Source organism: Canis lupus, chromosome 26, assembly GCF_048164855.1.
Source record: "Canis lupus baileyi chromosome 26, mCanLup2.hap1, whole genome shotgun sequence".
In the NCBI taxonomy this organism is placed as follows: Eukaryota; Metazoa; Chordata; class Mammalia; order Carnivora; family Canidae; genus Canis; species Canis lupus.
In genome coordinates this window covers 28,144,489-28,163,357 of record NC_132863.1, presented here as the reverse complement: position 1 = coordinate 28,163,357, position 18,869 = coordinate 28,144,489, and the positions used below count along the sequence as shown (strand labels likewise).

At 44.4% G+C, this 18,869-nt stretch overlaps 1 protein-coding gene across 7 annotated transcripts in view; it reads left to right on the top strand.

The window, feature by feature from the left end:
- BLCAP (BLCAP apoptosis inducing factor) overlaps positions 1 to 18,869 on the top strand; it is a 53,840-nt gene that overhangs the window by 22,878 nt on the left and 12,093 nt on the right. For 3 of the 7 annotated variants that reach the window (XR_012018560.1, XR_012018563.1, XR_012018564.1), the window contains one exon: positions 696 to 17,062. The exons of 1 other annotated variant lie outside the window; for it this stretch is intronic. The gene's annotated coding sequence lies outside the window, so the exon portion shown is untranslated. Of the gene's footprint in view, positions 1 to 9; positions 17,090 to 18,869 lie in introns of those variants that run through there. 3 more of the 7 variants (XR_012018562.1, XR_012018561.1, XR_012018565.1) reach the window with 3 other exon arrangements.

Below are 18,869 nucleotides of genomic sequence, written 5' to 3'. Positions count from 1 at the left end.
ACATTTCAGAATCAACTTACCAAAGTTCCAGGATAAAAATCTTATTGGAATTTTGAATGGGATTGCATTGAAGGGAAAAGGAACACCTCTAGGATGCCAGTTCTCATCTGTGAACATGATATCTGTCTCTATTTAATCAGAGTCTTATCTCTTGGATTTGATTTTTAATGCCTTTTAATAAAGGTCACCCACCTTTGCCATAAAGGTTTTTCACACTCTTTAACTCAGGTTTATTCCTGAGTACCTTATCTGTTCTGTTGCTTTTGCAAGTGGGAAGAGTTTTCCTTTTCCTCTTCTGGCTTTCCAAATTCTAGTCAATTTACTAATCACTCTGCTTCATTCACAGACACACTCAAAGTAAATGTGCTTTGTCCTTGGGCACATAAATGAGAATACAGCACACATGTAAAGCAGAGCTAATTGGCTAGAAATGAATTAGAATTTTTGAATTAAATTTTAATTATACAAGTAATACATGAATACATTTTCCTTTAAATAAAATTAGAGTGTTACAGAGAAAGTCTCTGCTGGACTCCCCCCCCCCCCCCCGCCCCGCCCCATGCCCCCAATCTCTGCCCCAGGCCCCTCCTCTCCTTTAGAGGTTGCTGCTGCTCTTAGCTATTTACTTAAAATATTTTCTTATGCCCATTGAAAGACGTCTTCTGTTCTCTTTTTGTGTGTGTTTCTTTGCACAGACATGGTGTGTACACACTGGAGGTGTTGCTCTCAGGTTAGTGTACCCTGCAAGATTCCTAGTGTAGCTTGTTGCAGCTGGTGACTGGTGGCCATAACCGATTACACCACGTTTGATTTCCTTGCTTCCTGTTAATTGACTGTTAAAATGTTCCCAGTTCCATTCCATTAAGACAAATCTGTGAGAGCATCCTTGTACATTGCCTGTTTTGCACATGTACAAGTGTTTCTCTGGGACAGATACTTGAAAATGGAATTGATGGGTCATAGGGTACATACATCTTGAATTCTAATAGGAACCGCTAAAATGTTCTCCGAAGTACCTTACTAATGTAATCTCCTGCCAGCTGCATATGAGCATCCATTTCCCAGGCTGTTTCCAAGTTTTACATGTATAACCAGTCTGATGAGTGAAAAATAGTATCTTGTTTCCATTTGAATTTTTCTGATTTACCTACAAGACTGAAGTCTTCATCTATTTACTGTCCATATTTATATTTCCTCCTCTGGATTGCTTGTCCACATCCTTTGCCTATTTTTTTAAAGTTTTTTTCTTTTGTCTTTTTGCTATTGACCTTTAGGAGTTCTTTATGTATTTTGAATACTAATACTTTGTTATGTATATTGCAAATGTTTTCTACACTGTGATTCTTGTTACTTAATTATATGGTATCTTTTGTCTCAGAAATTTAAAATTTGATAAATCAAATTTATCAATCTTACTTTTATGTCTTTTTTACAGTCTTATTTAAGAACACCTTTGCTATATGAAGGCCATAAGCATTTCCTATGTTTTCTCTAAAAATTATAGTTTACATATAAATATATATTTAAGCCTTTGTACTATATACACAAACTAAATTCTATATGCATGGATCTTAAGATCTGACTTTAAACTCCCCATTCCCAAATAGATAGGTAATTGTCCTAACACCATTTATGTAATAATATATCATGTCTCCACTGATTTAAAATTGCTACCTTCACCTGACACTAAATTCCAATGCGAGTCTATGTCAGAGCTCTTTCTGGTCCACTGATCTATTTGTCTACTCCTGAGCTTGATAATATGCTTTACCAACTGGCGGGACAAATCCCACCCTCTTTGTTGTTTTTGCAAAATTGCCTTGGTCATCCTTGCATATTTGTCCCACCACATGAATTTTTAAATCAGTCTGCCGGGTTTCAGGAAAAATTTCATTGGGATTACTTTGAGTTTACGGGTAAGTTTGAAGAAAATTGGCATCTCTGGCATATTTGGTCTTCCTACCAGTACACAGTGCCAGGCTACCTCTCTTAGGCCTGGTCTTATATGTCTTCCTGGGAAGTTTTACATGTTCCTCTGGTCAAAGTCTTGAATATTTCTTGATAAATTTATTCCTGGATTTATCTTAGGTTTGGCTGTCACCTGAGAATAGACCTCTCCTTTGTTTGTTTGGCCCTTGTTTTTCTTTATTCCATTTCAACCTGTTTACTAATCACTGTGCTTGGTTTGCAGACACACACACAAAGTAACTGTTCTTTCTCCCTGGCACAAACATATGAGCATAACCAAACACATGGAGCTGGCATAATTGGCTGAAAACAAATTAGAACCTTTTTAAATTATACTTTAATTAAACACGCAGAGCATGAATACATTCTCCTTTTTAAAAGTAGAACAATACCAATATAGCTAAAGTTTCCTTTGGCCACCCTCTGAAACCCTGGTTTCCTACCCCCTCCACAACTTTATGTGTCTCCTTTCATAGAAATGTATAGTAGTCATGTAGATATTTTGAATGGATCATCCCACTTTATGAGGATTTTACTGTAATTATTTCACTCAATCATATATTTTTAGAATATACTCATACAAATGGCTCTTGCTGGTTCCTTTTAGTAGCTGTATTGTATTCATTCCTCTGATAATACCACATTTTCTCTTCTCTAAGATCCTTGGACAAACGCAGTTGCTTTCTTTTCTTTCCTCCATCATAAGCAGCACTGCAGAAAACAGCCTTGCACATGCTTGCTCTGTAATTTTTTTCTGGGATTGAGAATGGAATTTGGGGTCCCAAGGTGTCCACATTTTTAGTTTTAACAGATACTACCAATGTGTCCTCCGTAATTTCTGTATCGTTTAAACTTCCAGTAAGAGGATATGAGAGGACTCAAATCCTCATACCATAAGCAGCTGTTTTAAATATTTGCCAATCTGATGGGTGAAGAATGGAAGCATTTTTTATATGTCGGTAGATATGTTTGCAAGTGAGATTTTCATGGGCACTGACATTTGTATTTTCCTTTTTCTGAATTATCTGTTTATTTTTGCTCATTAAAATAGATGGTTTGTCTTTATCTTATTGACTTGTGGAATTTCCTAATATAACCCAGATATTAATCTCTTATATATACATGGCGAGTATTTTCTTCTGGCTCATCTGTTGCCTTTAACTCTTTGTAGGCTCTTTTAGAAGTTATCAGTTTTGACCTAACCAGATTTATCAGTCTTTTCCTTTATTCCTTTTATGGATATATCACACTTAAGCCTTTCTCACACCTATGGCTTAAATATATTCTGTATTCTTGTCTAATAAATTTGTCTTTATTTGGGTCTTTCATGAATGTGGAATACATTTTTAAGGTCGAAGTGAGGTATGATCTAACCACTCCCCAAATGTACAACTGACTGTTGCCACTCAAGAAACTAACCAGTTCATCCTTTCTCCACGGATCCAGAGTGAAGCTGCCTCACACACTGAGTGACAGCATCTAGGTTGGTGTGAAGCCCCTGTTCTGTTCCACCAGTCTATATATTCCTATTTTATCTGCTAGGGCTTTATGCTACCTTTTGATATCTTTTAAGTAAAATGCCCCCTTTCACTGTGCTTCTTTTTCAATTATCTAAGTGAACTATCACTCTGCACATTAACTCCTCCACATGAATTTTTAAAATGGCTTGTCAAGTTCTGTGAATTTCAAGATTAATTATGGGAAATTGACATCAATACAATAGTGAGCCTTTTGATCTGCGAGTTCAGTAGAACCCTGCATTTATTCTGATTGCCTTGTATCTCTTCAGTTACAATACTTTTCTCCATCAGGAACCTACCCATTTCCTAATGGGTTTATTCCTGTATTTTTATTGCTGTGAACAAGTTCTGCACTTTTTTTTTTTTTTTTTTTTTTGCTCTTGCTTGCTACATTTTCTAAAAATCTACTTACTAATCACTGTAGTTCATTCACACACACACACAAAATAGACGTTCTTCCTCCCTGGACACAAACATGCAAACGCTGCCAAACACACGGAGCTGACATAATTGGCTGAAAATGAATGGGAATTTTTTCAAATTAAAGTTTAATAACACAAGCGGAACATGAATACATTCTCCTTTTTAAAAAATAGAACATTGCAGATGATGCCGAAGTCCCTTTTGGCCACCCACTGCCATCCCATTTCCTCCCTCCTCCCCAGAGGTAACCACCGTAATGGGTTCACTGTGCACTTTGCTAGACTTTCTAAAAACTTCTAAATTCACGGGTAGGTACCCACAGGAAATATATGTGATAGCTGTCTCAAATAATGAGAATTGTGTCTTTTTCTTTCCAGTTTTCATTGATATTCAATTTTTGTAGTGACCTGGATTTTATTATGGTGAAGGAATAAAATGTCAGTGTTATCACCTGTCACAATGTGAAAGGAAAGATGTAGAAGTCAGAAGACAGCCCTGGAGGGGGACCTGGGGGTGAGGGCTGATGGGGATGATGAGGGGAGGCAAGAGCTTCTGTGGGCATGCAGTGGATCAAGGCGTGAAGGGGCACGTGGATTTCTCAAAATTGAAAAGATAACTAGTAGAGGTACTTTAAAATTGTTGGGAGAATCAGGGATGGAAGGAGTATTCTCCAAGTGTCCTAAAGCCTAATCTTCCAGTTGGGACATCAGTGGATCTCATGAACTAGAAATAGAGGGTAGCAGATGCTGTTCAGAGAACTCCTGTGACCCAATTTTGTCTAGGGTCTTAAAAGGAAACTTTTTCTGGTAGTGTCAAGGAAGCATTTTATTCTCTGATTAAGGTGATGCACCAGAGAGCTTTCTTGGCCCTGCCCCTTCCCTTCTGCCTAGGTGATGTTGGGTGAAACTGTGATGCATGGAGGGGCACCTTGAGTGCTCAGTCACTTAAGCGTCCAACTCTTGATTTTGGCTGAGATCATGATCTCAGGGTAATGAGGTTGAGCCCTGCATCATTGGACTCCATGCTGAGGGGAGCCAGCTTGAGATTCTCTCTCTCCCTCTACCCCTCCTCTCCCTCTCTCCCCCCTTCCCCTCTCCCCCTCTCTAGAAAGAAAAGAAAGAAGAAAGAAAGAGAAAGAAAAAAGAAAGAAAGAAAGAAATAGAAAGAGAAAGAAAGAAAGAAAGAAAGAAAGAAAGAAAGAAAGAAAGAAAGAGAAAGAAAGAAAGAAAGAAAGAAAGAAAGAAAGAAAGAAAGAAAGAAAGAGAAAAGAAGGAAGGAAGGAAGGAAGGAAGGAAGGAAGGAAGGAAGGAAGGAAGGAAGGAAGGAAAGAAAGAAAAAGATGGATAATGTGATGCATGGAGCTCGGACAGTCATCTTGTGACCAGGAGGGGAAGGCGAGGAGTTGAAGCTCTCTACTGACTCAGAGCCTGGTCACTTGGAACCATTGATTTCTATCTGGGCTTTTCATTCTCTGAAATAAATAAATGATCTTACTCTTTAAGCCACTTTTAGGTGTTCTGTTAGATGCTGGTGAAAGCATCCTTCCTAATTCAAGAGATCTAAGAGCTTTTTAGAGTTGGGGAAGTGATCTCAAGGAGCAGATCACATAGTCTAGGGTGGGAGTTTAGGGGTAGGGAAAATATGGAGAAGGCTGCTCTTCATCAAAGTCTTGCTATTCTCTTGGATTTTTTAAAAAAAGACTATGTGTTGTGTTACATGGAAATAAATAGAAAAATATTTTTTTAAACAATTCTGATAAGTGTGTCAAAATGTAACCAGTGGCTGCCCCTGGTTACCTTGGGTATGCAGTAACCTTCTAAGATGTCCTCAAATTATTTCTGTAGTTAAAAAAAAAAAAAAGTCCAAGACCCAGGTTTTTAAGAGATGGCACATGAAAGAGGTGAATTTTGAGGCAGGAAAAGGAAGGAACAGAGGTGAAATCCTAAACAAAGACCTCTCACCTGGCCCCACAAGGACCGCCATGGGCTCAGGGCATGCGTGGTGCAGGAGATTTGTGACAGATCTGGCTGGCCAGCACACGCAGGGCATCATACCAATGAATCTGAGCTTTTATCCTAAGGGTAATGAATCAGGGATGTGCTAGAGCAGGGAGGCAGGTGTGAGCTTGTTCTCATGCAGTCACGGTTCTCCTGTGGCAGTGAGGGAAGCTCCACTCAAATCCACTTGGGCAGAAGGAGAACTCAGTTGACTTCTATAACCAAACCACAGGCCAGGTTGGGCCTCTAGGTCACCTGGAGCTATGGACTTGGCCATCAGACCCTCTCTCTCGTCTCCGGGCTGCCCCATCTCCTGGCCTGCCAGCCTCACTCTCTGGAGCCCGCTTCTTCCACATACTAGCATCTTGGCTAGGAGCGCCTCACTTCCTTCAAGTTGTGACCAAAAAGAGACCCAGGGGGAAGCTCAGGAGTTCGGTTAGCAGGCCTCCCTCACTTGAGTCGTGCTCCTTGTTACTTACTGTCTAACTGCTCTATCCTCAGCGCCCTCATCTTCAGACCACATTTCATAATAACAGCACCAGCCTCATTAACACTAGTCTTATGAGGGTCAAAGGAGATGATGTCTGTGAAGGGCTCAACCAGAGCCTGGTGTGTAGTGAGTGTTCTATAAATGTTAGGAGCTCTCTCTGCCCCCAAGTTAAAAAATCTGGGGACAGGCTCTGATTGGCCCAACCTAGGTCAGGGGCTCGATCACCCTTGGCCAATCAGTGATGGCCAATAAAGTGTAATAAGGTGAATCCCATTCAAAACAGATAGGTTGGAATGCAGAGTGACTAACCAGGAGAGTTGGTGCTGGTCTAGGTAAAGAAAACAATGAATATGCCCTGTTATTCCTCTGCTGTCTGCAGAAAAGTGTTTGAAGAGGGCCTCAGAAGCCTAGAGGGACAGAGGATACCTAAGAGGCCACCACGGTTGTCCCTGAGAAGTGTTGCAGGCCTAAGCTAAAGAGTGGATGGAGAGCAGGTGGATTCAAGAGAGGTTTTGGAGGTAGAACTAGGGAGCATGGTGCCAAGCAAGCACAAGAGATGAGAGAGAATGAGAGGTTGCTGACCCAGAAACCACCACAAACAGAGGCTGGCCAAAGTATAGCTTCTTTATTTCTCCAAGATTGAAGTTCACTCTACCACCACCCCTGCCCCTTTCTAATCAGCAGCAAAAACAATCTTAGTTCAAGGTAAATGCAATCACTTCTGGACTTGACCTAAGTCTCCCTTAAGCAAATTCTTGGTCTGCTTCCAGCTTTTCTGCTTCCCACTACTTCCCTTCTCCTCAAGGGTGGTCTTTTTTCTGAGATCTCCTATTTTGCCCTGGCACTGGGGTGTACATCTGATCCATTCGCTGAGCCAAGGCATCCCCGCTGAGTCCTTGTCTTGACCACAAAGCATGTGCAAGTCCGCCAGCTACACTCTCCCACTTCCCTAAACCCTCACCATCAGCACCTTGCTATGGGGATATACAGGACTCCAGGGGGAACCCCTAAGCCCATTTGTCAGATACTTCTTCCCATCAGGGCTCTCCAGCCCAAGCTGGGTTGAGGAGGGCAGCTGGTCTTCTGGTCAACACCATTAAAAGCCAGGCAACAGCTCTTTCTATTCTTTTACTTCTTTTGGGAGATCTAGTATTTACTATTACTGATGTCTCCATATGATTCCCCTTCTCACTAGCTAGCGAAACCTTTATTTCCCTTCAGGCTGAAAGACAGTTTCTGCATTCTACCCTATTTGCTGTTCATGACATCAATTTCAAGTTCTGAGTCCATTGGGTTCTTTCCTCTTTACAAAAAGCCAGCAACCACAACTAAATGTCCTGTCTCTTTGTAGGTTTCAAGAGACTATTTGAAACCATTGACCATCTTGCTGCATTCATGCTGTAATAACCCCTGTTCTCCCCCAAAGCTTTGTATCAGGAGAAAGTGACCATGGCCACCATCATTTCCTGCCTCCCTATATATACATACTATTCCTCACATCAAGTAGTAGAGACTACTTTTCCTGCCCATGAATCTGAGCTGACTTTAGTGATTTTCTTGGGCAAAGGAATATAGCAGAAGGGATGTTATGAGACTTGTGAGACTAGATCATCAGAAGCTTTGTAGCTTCTCCACGGGACTCTTGAAATACTTGGTCTTGGGACATTTCCTCTTGCAACCGAACTGCCACTATGTGAGAAGTCCATCCTGTGTGGTAAATCCACTTATGGGCACTCCAGTCAACAGCTTCAGCTGAGCTCCCAGCTGGCGGCCAGCTGTGTAAAGGCACCTTCCTGCCCAGCAAGCCCAGCTGAGCCTTGATGACTCAAGTCCGGCTGCCATCTGACTGCAGCTGCAGGGAGACTTTAAGCAGGAACCACCCAGCAGAGCCCTGTCAACCCCCAGAACCATGAGGACTATTAAATTGCATTTTTAAGCCACTAGAGTTTGGGGTCATTTCTTAGGCAAAACAGTGACCGGCAAGGAAGTGGGAGGGAAGCACATTAAGTGGGAGGGAAGCACATTAAATAGTATATAAAAAATTCTATTACAGTATGGTAAATGCAATAATGGAACATAGGTACGTACAGAGTTTTCCAGTGGAGGTGACCAATGGTCTGACTTCTTAAAGATGAGCAGGAATGAGCAAGGTAGAAGGGACAAGAAGGACATTTCAAGTAAAGGAAGCAGCACAAGCAAAGCCCCACAAGTGAGAAGTAGCGAGAGTGAGCTTGCAGGCATCTAGGCATCTGGTATGCCTGAAATATAAAGGAAGGAGGGAATAGGAAGAATGAGACAGGAAGTGGACAGAGATCAAGCCCTTCAGGGCCTTGGGTGCCCCCCACATCAAGGAGATTGGACACCATCCTGCAGTCAGTGAGTACTATTGAATGCTTTTACATCAGTGACATTTCAGATTTATCTGGGACAATCACTGGTAGCCAGCATGAAGCCTAGATTTGGAAGGTGACAGTGTCTAGGTAGGGAGATGAATCAAGAGACTGTGGTCATGGTCTAGATAAGATAGGATGAGGCCTACCTGAAACCATGATGGGGTGGGGTGGGGGAGGGTTTGGACAGGACCCGGAAACCTTTAGAAAACAAAGCCAGAAATACAGGATGATTGTTGGCTATTGGGGTGAGAGCAAGGGTAGAGTGAAGGGTGACTTCTGTGTGTCTTAGGTGGGGATGGTAGAGAGGTTCTTGGAATGGGGAACATGGTACGGAGGCCAATGGGCTCAGTCTCAGGTAGAGCTGAGGGGCTGGGGGGACTGCCAGGTGACCTAGAATCTGAGGCTCAGGAAGAAATTCAATTGGAAGGGCCAACCCAGGGATAGAGGGTAATGGGAACCTCAGGAATTGTGAGATGGCCAGGGAAAGAGTGTAGCAAGAGAACAGGTGAGGGCCCAGGGCAGAATTGTGAGCTACAGGGAGATTTGAGGGGCCCCAGGGATGTGGGCAGGCAACAAAGGAGAAAGAGAAGGAAGGACCTGGGAGATGCGACAACTCAGAGAGGAGTTGCCATGGCAACCAAGGTAGTGAAGAGTTTCGAGGAGAAACTAATCAACTTGCTATATGGCCTGAGTCTTAGAAAAGCAAGAAGCAAACTCTTTTGAATTTAGCAATCGGAGGCTATTGTGAACCTTGGCATGAAGAATGAGGGGTAATAGCTAGTTTACAGGGGGCAATGAAGGGAATGGGTGGAGGAGATGCAACCCCCGGTCCTTAGAGAAAGCTTGAATGACTAGGGCAGGAGTTGGGTGGCAATGGGATGATTGTGGGTGATCACAGGAGGATTTTTCAAAACAAGAAACACTAGAATTTTCTCATCTTGAAAGGGCACCAGCAAAGAGGGAGAGGATGAAAAGAAGAACGATTTGTTGGGATTCATCCTCTGAGCTCACCTGAAAGGAAAACAAGTAGATATGATTGGAGATGTCTCAAGAGGAGAGGGCGAGACCTGAAAAGACTCCCTTTTGTGCCCTTTCCAATCCTGACAACTTGGAGGGAAGATTGTCTACACTGGCCAGTTCTGTAGGGTAGTTGAGATTACTAAGGGAAAAAGTTGCGTTGCAGTAGCTAGGGGGTCATTTGGTGACTGTTGTGGATGTTCCTCACTGGCTCCTTGAGCCTTTCTCTTTCTCCATCCTCTTCTGTGCCCTGGATGGCTGATCTCTACACCCCCAGGCTCCTTGCTCCCTGGCTTCTCACTGAGTTTGGCAAATGGAGGAACCAGTGGGGAGAGTGGAGGGAGGGAAGAAAAAGGTTCCCCTGGGTGACTTTCTATGGGATGTGGGTTGGCAGTGATTGCATTCTTTTACTTATGGCCACAGGTAGGGTCCCCTTCTTAAAGGCACCGCCTTCTCTATGTGTTCTGAGAACCCACATCCTCTTCTCATCTCTTCAGTCCTGGAAGTGGTGATGGTTTCCAATTTTAGTATATGTACTGCCGAAGCGAGCACTGGTGATGGTTCCAACTGTTACTCCTCTGTGGGTCCTCTGTCATCACTAGAACCCTGAACCCTGCCACACTCTATGAATAGTCCTTTCACTGCACTGGTTTCAGTTAAATCCTTTTGAGCACACCACTCTCTTTCCTCCCAGGACCCTGAATGAACTGGTGGATTTGATTCTTCTAAGCACTGGGACGGACATGTAGGAGGGTGTACAATGCTGAGTAAGGACAGAGGTGGTCTTGGCCTGCATATGCTGCCAATCCATTGAGGGAGACAGATATTAATCAGGTAAATAAAGATCTCCGTAATCAAAAACTCTGATAGTGCCATGAAGAGATCTTCCTAGATCAAAGAAGTAACCTTGGATCAGAGAAATGGAAGTTCATTAGGAATGAGGAGAGTGTTGCACATAAGGAAACAGCATACACCAAGCTCCATGGTGGGAGAGTGGTGCATTCCAGAAACCAGAAGGCCACCATGGCCATGGCACTTATTGGTAAGAATGATTTTGAAACAAATGATAGAAACTCAACCCGAAAACATTTAAACAATAAGAGATTTATTGCCACACATAATGAGAAGTTCCACGGGAGGCAACCCTAATGAAATCAAGGACCCAGGTTCTGTCCGTTCCTCAGTATGTGCGCTTCTGTTCCCATGGTCATAAGATGGCTGCAGCCACTCCAGGCATTATAATGATGTCCGTAGATGGATGAAAGGAAGTGATTCTTCCTTATACTTGTTTTTAAAGACTAAGAAACTTTTCCCAAAAGACTCCACCACCACCACCTCTCATTGGTCAGATTTGCCACAACTACTCACTCATAAACCAATCACTGTCAAGAGAAGTAGACCTGACCACTGTGACTGACATTAGATCAATCTGTGTCACATGGGGAGTGGCTTCTGTTAGCAAGAACCAAGGAGAATGACTGTCAGGAGGAGAGAGGCTGGAGAAATCAAAATTGATCTTTCTTGAAGATCACTGAATGGTTTCAATATGAAGAAGGCATAAAAAAATATGTATATTCTGAAACGGCCACTTGGGCTGTTCTGTGGGGGTTGGAAGATTGGAGGAAGAGCAGATTTGGAGAGACCGGTCAGTAGGTAACTGCAGCAAGAGATGGTGGCTTACACTATGCAATTACTGCTGCTAATGGAGACATTAAGCCTCACAATGGGATGAGGTCGGTGATGAGGAGATTCTAGGGCAACTGTTAAGTGTCTCCCACCAAAGTGGTGGTATCATCTCCTCAAAATAGGAAACACCAGATGAGGACAAACTCAGAGAAGAAAGATTAAGAATTTTAATAAAAAGAGATAATCAAGTGGAAAAAGAAAAACAGACCAGGAGTTTTATTGGGTCATGTTGGTGAAGATATCAGATATTGGTAGATGGTTGGTAGTCGAGTTCTGAGCTTGGAGTAGAGATCAGGACTGCAAATGGAAGAGCAGTCACTAAGGAGAAAGATGGGCATGTTGGTCTAGAGCTCAAATGTGGCTTGGGCTGCATTGTTGATTTGGGGAGTCAACCCCAGGAGGCAGGTACAGCTTTAGGGATGCACAAGATCAAGGGAAAGGGGACACAGTGAGAGCAAAGACCAGAGACCCATGGACATGCGAAGGGGAGTCTTTGAAAAGAGGGGAAGACAAGGAAAGGGGTTCTCAGAAGCCCAGAGGTCAGTGTGGCCACTGGTGGGCCCGATGCACAGAGGTCAGGGGAGAGAAGGGCATCTCCCACACCTGGTTTTGGGGTCCTTTGCCACAGCAACTCTGGGGGAGGGATGACCCGGAGTCTGGCTGAGAAAGCAAGAGAGGAAAGGGAGAGCTGGGGGGGACAGCAGGGCCCAGGAAGGTGCTGTGTCTTACCTGCTGATATTTGGAGGGTGGAGGGCTGTGGGAGCCAAGTTTGAGGAGCAGGGATGGGTCATGCAAGGGGCCCCGGGAATCGTGAGATTAAGTGTGGAGGTGAAGGGATTAGCTTTGTTGGTGGAAAGAGGCAAAATTAAATCATGTACATCTTACGAGGTAACTTGATCTCCATGTTCTTCTGGAGGCTTTTTCTCTGCCCTCTGGGCACCGACTACAGCTCTAATTAGCAGTAGTTTCATCCTGCCTCGTGTCTGGGGCCATGTCTTCCTCGTTTCTTGTACCTTTTGGCACCTAGCAACAGACAGCGAGCTAGGTAGAGGCAGAATAATTATCTTCTGCTTGAAATCAAATGCCTGAAATGGAGGTTCAGAAAATTTTCTTTTTAGCACAAAGACGTGAGGACTCTGAAGGAGGGAGATTACAGGCAGAAGGAGCTGTTGGGGTAGGTGAGGTGAGGGTAGAAGGCTAGGGGATGAAAAGTCACCAGGCTAGTCTGATGGCTGGGGACCAGCAGATGTTCTCGGAGGGTGGCACAGGAGAAAGGGCCAAGATCCCTCCCAACGCAAGTCCAGCTCTTCCCAGGAGGCAGCACAGCCTACTGGCCAGGCCTCCATCTCACCCGTTCACCACCACCTCGTTCTTTTCAATGACCCCATTGCCCAACCCGGCAGATACCCTTCTCTCCTGGAACTCACTCGGGCCTCATGGCCACCTCTGATACAGCCGACCGACCGCTCCTCCTAAAATCACCTCTCCTGGTCTCTATGACCCCACTGTGACACCAGATCTCCAAGTTAACCTCTACCCTCACTGGCCACTCCTCCTCAGCCTCCTCCACCCACCATCTAAGGGGTGAGTTCCCTCAAGACTCACGCCCTGGCACTTTCTATCTCCCTCTGTGTTCTCACCCTGGGTGGTCACTAACGACCCCAATTTCATGTCCCGCCTGCCAGTCCAGAGACCAGCATGCCTACCTACCCAGCCAACAGCTCTACCAGGATGTCTTTCATGACACCCCCAAACCTGCCACAACCAATCAGATTGCTCACTTCTCCCCAGAACTTCTCTCCTCCCTTGTCTTTTTTTAAAAATATTTTATTAAAAAATTAAAAAATAAAAATATTTTATTTATTCATAAGAGACACAGAGAGAGGCAGAGACATAGGCAGAGGGAGAAGCAGGCTCCTCGCAAGGAGCCCGATGTGGGACTCGATCCCAGATCCCGGGATCAGGACCTGAGCCAAAGGCAGACACCCAACTGCTGAGCCACCCAGGCATCCCTCTCTTCCCTTGTCTTTTTCCCCTTTTCTACAAAGCCCCAGCCTTCAACTCAGTTTCCCAAACCTGGCTTTTGAGTGTCATCCTTGACACTTCCCTGCCCTCCCCTCTTACCCGGTCCCAGAGAATCTGGGCAGCTCAGTCTCATCCCCAGCCCAACCGTTCCCACATCCAGTGCCACCACCTGGTTCCGCCACCTTCCACCCTCCACATTCCATCTTCTTTCGGCCATGGCCTGGCAGTATTCTCCCCACGGAGCCCTCTACTTGTCGCACAGAAGTAAAAGCAGACTTCTTAAAACCCGAGTAGTATCACATCATGGTCCTGCAAACTCGCAGCTTTCCGAGATTTCCCTTTGCCCTGAGGACAAAATCCTGTCCCTTCCTCGCAGTCCACCCGGTCTGCTGGCCATGTTGGTCCCCCTGGGATGCTCCAACTCACTGCCCTCCGGCCACAAGCGAATTCTTTCAGTTCCTCAAGTGCTCCAGCTTGTTCCTCTCCTGGAAGCTCTGCTCAGCTGTTTCTCATCCTGGGAAGGCTCTCCCCTAACTCCCTCCTCTCAGCCTCTCGGACTTACATGTCCTCTCAGAGAGGCTCTCCCCGGCCCCTTGGCCAGAGCAGGACCCCTGCCCATCCCTTCCTCCACATTCTGTTCTTTTCCCTCGGGGCCCCTGTAATCATTTCTTTGGAGTTGCCTTTTTTCACTCTGTTTTGAAGAGCGCTCCCCTAAAAGAGCACTTAGCCATAGTCACTCTCCTGGAAGCTCCCTGAAGTCCATTTCTTAGAGACCATCTCCTTCCTGCCCATTCTGGTATTTCCACACCTTGTACACAGTTATTGAGGGGAGAATAAAGCTGTGTTGATGTTCTTTACTTCACTTGACCACCCCAGACCCGTTTTACAGAAAACCGAGGTCCTGGGGACACGGTGCACAGTGGGCACAGGCACTGCTCAAACTCAGGTCTCCAGACCTCACCTTCAGACTTCAGGGCCGTGCCTGCCACTCGACTCTCTCTGTGGAGCACAATGATACAATTTGACTTCCAGGGAATAGAAATAACTAAAAATTAATTAATTAATTAATTAATTAATTAAAAATAAAAAAAATTTAAAAGTGGGTATATGAGTGAAAAAGTGGTGCCGTGAGATATCCATTGTGTGATGCCCAAACGGAGGTTCAATGTGGGCGTCAGATGCTTGGGCAGCTGAGCTGATGTGAAATAGAGCTGTCCAGGGCTCTAACCCCAACAGCTATTGCAGCGTGATATGACACAAAGTAACAGGGTTTTTTGTTGTTTTTGTTTTTAAAGAAAGACATCTCAGTGGAATAGGCTAGAAAGCCCAGACACAGATCCCTGCAATATTTCCCACTGTGGCTTATGAGAGCAGAGACATCACAAACTAATGGGGACTAGAAGGGTTTCTCATTGAGTGGGGCTAGAAAATGATTTTTATCTGGGAAACAAAAAGCAATTTTTACCTCCCTTTATACTAACACTGAAACCGATCGATGCCAGGTGATTAAGGAGCACACTTGTTGTGACGTGCACTGGCATATGGGAGAGTTGAATCACCACATTGTACACCTGAAGCTATGATCACACTGTATGTTAACTAACAGGAATTTAAATAAATAAATAAAAACCAATGCCAGGTGATTTAAAGAGTTAACCCCCCCCACACACACACACACAAAAGCGTACTACTCACTAGGAAAAAAATGGAAACGATTCATTATTCAAACTGTGATTAAGGGAGGCCATTGTAGCTTTCATAGCAATAGAGAGAATTATAATGGAAAATACAAACATAATTGACTATAGGAAATGTAAAGCTTTTCTGTGTTGAAAATTCTCATAAATAAAACATTCACAGAAGGCAGTAGGAATTTTCATAATGAAATGTTGGGGCAATAAAAGGCGGTAAGGGTCCATTTATAAAAGATGAAGTTCAAAAGGCAAATTCAGTTGCAAATGTTGAATTTAGTCATAATAAAATAACCGTAAATTAGGATGGAGAGATACCGCTTTGCGCCCGTCGAAGGAATGCTATAGAACAAGAGGCTCGCAGCGCTGGCTCTGTCCTGGTGGCATGGGGCTTCTTGTACACAGCTGGCAGGACTCTGAAGGAGCAAAACCTTTCTGGAAAGCAATTTGCTTAAGATGTGTGAAAAGCCTCGAAAAGGTTCACACTGTTTGACTTGGGAGTTCCATTTATAGGAAGCTCATCCCAAGAAAGTGATCTAAAACACTGTCCCAAGCCTGGTACGGAAAGATGTGCACTGCGGTTTGATTTATAAAGGTAAAGAAGAGAAAAGGAAAAAAAGAAAGAAAGAGAAAAAAGAAATTCTCCACAACTCCAGCCCCAGAAGAATGGTTAACAAAATTATGTTTCATTCATTAAGTGGATTATCAGACAGCCATTAAACGTAATAATTACAAAGAATGTTGACTAACATGGTGAAATGCTTAGCATATAATCAGTGTGAAGGGGTGGCACAAGATTATATATATTATAAGTATTTACTGTAAACAAATGCATTAAAAAAATTTCTGAAGTAACGTGCTCTTCACATGCATTTTCACATAGCATGGCAGTTCCTGGGATTCTTGTCAAGATTTTTCTGTTCCTCATTCTTTCGTTACGCTCCAAATTTTCCATAATGTTCACGTATCACTATTTTATGGGAACATATTTCAAAAGAACACAAGAGAACAGGAATAGTATAATGAACACAATATACAATATACTTACTATCCAAGAGCATGTATCACCTTCATAGTAGGAAAAGCAAGAAAAAAGAAAAAAAAAGAGCCAGGTCCTAAGGGACTGCTGGTACCTGCATTGGGCAAGTTTTGGAGGTGGGTGGAGGATGGGCTGGAAAGGAAAGGAAATGGTCCAGGGTCTGGAAGGCTACCCCAGCGGGTTCCTTTTTCAAAGAGTTGAGATACAAGGACCTCTGTGCTCCTAGTGACTGGTGCTCTTCATTTGAAATGCCTTTCCTAGAATATGGCAGGTTCCCTTTGGACATGGATTTGATCCTGAACTCTGAGTTGCCTAGGTCAGCATGTCTATTCCTGACCATGCTGTTGAATTGCTGTTGCTTTGTCAGATGCTACCTAGTAGGACAAATCCAGTCCTTTTACTCCTACTATGTGCCCACCACTTGTTTTTCTTTCTCAAAATTCTCTTAGTTGTTCTTGCCGATCTCCTCTTCCATATGACCTTTAGAATCAGCCTATTAAGTTCCACTTAAAAATCCTGGTGGGATTTTGATTCAGAAGGCATTGAATTTGTCCGTTAATTTGGAGAGAATTGACATCTTCAACAATATCGAGTCTTCAGGACCCTAACATTTCAAGGGTGGTTGAGTCAGAGCCTCTGATTAATGAGACTGGGAAGACAAAGTCGTCATAGAGACGGGTTAAAAACAAGGAGAGAGTGTTGTCATGGAAACCAAGAGAGCCAAGCGTTTCAAGAAGGCGAGAGTGATCAACAATATCAAGCCCTGCAGAGAATTCCAATAAACCAGGGATGGAAAAACACCCAGTGCAGTTGGTAATTAGGAGGTTATCGGAGCCCTGGGTGAGAGCAGTTTCTGGGGTGAGACAGAGCAGAACCCCAACTGCAGGGCCTGAGGGTGAGAGATAGTCAGCAAAGACGCCCCTTTTACAGAAGTTTGAATAATTAAGTTTAGATAATTAAAAAAGTTTCGAGGATTGTCTGGAAGCTAGAGAGTGAAGTGTGAAGTCAAGAGAAGGTTTTCAACTCAGTTCAACAAATATTTTTTGAGTGAGTCCTCTGTGCCAGCTGACCGTTAGGGAAATGGTAAGAGTAGGACAGACATCTCCCTGCCCGCATGAAGCTGATAGTCTAAGTTGGGAAGCAGATGTGAAGCAAGCAATCACAGGAGCACATGGATAATTACAATGATAATCACAAAGGAGAGGTGTATGGGGCTGAGAGCTTCCAGGGGGCTGGAGTCAGGGAAGAGAGGATCTGTTAATATTTCCCAGAGGAGATCTGAAAGATGAGTGAGCATCAAGCAGGGTAAGAGCATTGCAGGCAGAGGGAGCAGCATAGGCCTGGGGCCCTGCCGTAGGCAGGACAGGGTCTGTTCTGGAAAAAGGGAAAGAAGGCCAGGGAGCCCGGGGCTGGTGGATGAGGGGGAACAGGGCTGGAAATGAACTAAAAAATTGGACAGGCTTGGATGGTGTGGGGCTGTCTTCTGAGAACGATGGAGGTTGGGGAGCGGTGCTTTGGTGTTGTTTACAAATGCCAGCAGCTTGTTCCCATTTGCATGTTGAAGATCTCTGGCTGCCGGTAAGGCAAGGATTGCTGGGGTGCTAAAGGGCTGCAGGGAGACAGTCGTTCAGACTAGGGCTGGTGGTGGCTTGGGCTAGGACGTTGGTGATGCAGGTGAAGACAACTGAAAGGACCCAGGAGCCATTAAGAGGTTGAGTCTCCAAGGCTGGAGTCTGGACTGTGGATGTGGGTATATGTAAGTGAGCTGAGGAGCAAGACGCCAGGCGTTTGGCTGATGTCTTTCTAGGACATGCAAGACTCTAGGGAAGGATTGGATTTTGGACAATCTGTTGAGTGTGTTGAGTATGAAGTGCCTTTGGACTCCTGGGTTCTGGAGCCCAGAGGAGAGCTCCAGCTGGAGATAGGCACTCAGCAGCTTCAGGCACAGGCAGGGCTCAAGGGTGGAGGGGATGTCAAAGCAGCTCAGGGGAGGGGGTGATATTAAGGAATAGAGTATGAAAGGAATGAGCAGAGGACAGGGGCTGAGTCCTGCATTTAGGGGGTTGGGCAATATAGGAAAAAGAGTCTGAGAAAGAAGGTCCAGAGGGGGAAGGCAAGAGAGGCACTCTGCAGGAGCCTAGGGAGAAGTTTCCAGAAGGACAGAATGACCCCTGGCAGGCTAGGGCTGAGGAGGTCAAGAGTTCGGAGGAGGTAAAGGCTGATTGGCTTGCCTGCACTTGGCCTTTGGGGCCCTTTACCAGGTTTTTTTGCAGGGGGTAGTGATCCAGAGTCTACCTAGGAAGGGAGAAGAGCACATAGAGGGCGCAGAAGTTTTCATTTGTTTTTGGTTTTACTAAAAGAGCAATATTCACATATTAATTTTCCCAGAGGAAGGCACCGGTGGGATATGAGCCATTGCAGAACAAAGGCAATTAGCTAAATGAGGCCTCTGAGGGAAGGAGGCCATGTGGGCCAGAGGGAGCCATCTTAGGCAATAATGTGCATCCCGCCTCCCGAGAGAGAATTCAATACTTGGCCTTTTCTCGAGTAAACTCTCTCCAACTTTCTTTCAGGGAATTTGTCTGTGACCTTTGTGACTTAACTGAGTTTCCCTGTAGCA